A 1,694-nucleotide genomic window follows, 5' to 3' on the forward strand; every position below is an offset into this window, starting at 1 on the left:
TGTGTGTGTGTGTGTGTGTGTGTGTGTGTGTGTGTGTGTGTGTATTTTACTATGAGACACCAAGATTCTTTGGATACTTGATTACTTCTAGGGCTGGGTAGGGAAAGTGTAAGGTGTGCCTCATTGGACCAGAAACAAGAAATGGTCAGACAATGATGGTATCAAAAAACTTAGAAACCGATCGGAAAGAACTGTTTCTGACTCAATATGGAAAAAGTCGAGCATAGAAGTAGAGAGCGATGGTAGCATGTCATAACCTATGGAACAGACTAGGAAATCACAAATGGTATCATAACCTATGGAATAGAATAGGAAATCACAAATGCATATTGATGCAAATGAGTAAACAGTGTTTGATGAGGGATTAAACATTTACATGGTTGGAACTATAAGATATTAATTAATTATGAATGGTAAAAGAGAAACTTTAAGCTGGAGAGGCCCAGCGGACACCACGGGACTCAGGGCTAAAGTGATAATACGTGTAAAAGGATCAATGGAAATGACGCACAGCCTCACAGGATGTAATGACACGAGCACAACACATCCCCTGTCGGATCACCGTGAAGGACGTAGAGCGTTTTAACCATCCGAAAACAGCACACAAAGAGAAGTTGAAGAACAATCCGTAAGTCACCTGGTTGTTATACCAGTGTTATTAAATAAAGGTGAGATTAAGAAGAGTTCCATGCTGAAATGGACTAGAGCGGTGGTTTTCAACCTTCCTAGTACTGCAACCCTTTTACACCATTCCTCATGTTGCGGTAAGCCCAACCATAAAATTATTTTGCTGCTACTTCATAACTGTAATTTTGCTACTGTTATGAATCATAATGTAAACATCTGTGCTTTTCCAATGGTCTTAGGTGACCCCCGTGGAAGGGTCATGCGACCACAAAGGGGTCACGACCCATAGGTTGAGAACCTCTGTATTAGACACCTATGACAGCCGACACTGAAATGATATTGTGATATGATGACACTTTATTAGATCTCTGCAAAGGGGGTGGGTGTTTTTAGAACACGTAGTGAAACCAGAATAAGATCTGACGACTATATGGGAGTCATGTACTAGTGTAACCTTGTTGCTTTTGATGGCTGTGTCATGGTTATGTTGGGAAAATTTTTGCGGGTGGGAAATGTACAAGAAAGTGTTCAGAAATGATAAGGCATCCAGTCACCAACTTACTATGAGATGACTTGGGAACCATGTAGCTTTCACAATTCTATAATTCTGATTATTTCAAAAATAAAGTGTGGTAAAGCCACTGTCATTTTTTTTTTATATTTGCAGCCTGCTAAGTACAAAACTTTTGAAGTATTTTATTTCAGTCATATTACACAACTTTTTTCTACCTATGTGCATTCTGTTATGAGGTTAATCAGGGTTAATGTTCTAAAGCCCATAACTACATGTTCACCTTATCCTTATACTCTTCATAAAGTGTGGCTGACACTCTTGCCACTGAGATGTAGTGTGTGTCCCTCTCCTTAGCCTAGCAGAAGCTTGGGACTTCCCCATGAAGTGTGTTAGAAGTGCAGTCATGTACTACCGAAGTCAAATATGTGCTCTATTGCTCTGTCTGTCTGTCTGTCTGTCTGCATATCTATCTATCCATCCATCCACCTACCTACCTATCATCTATCTATCTATCTATCTATCTATCTATCTATCTATCTATCATCTATCTATC

The sequence above is a fragment of the Microtus ochrogaster genome, chromosome 24 (genome assembly GCF_000317375.1).
Source record: "Microtus ochrogaster isolate Prairie Vole_2 chromosome 24, MicOch1.0, whole genome shotgun sequence".
NCBI lineage: Eukaryota > Metazoa > Chordata > Mammalia > Rodentia > Cricetidae > Microtus > Microtus ochrogaster.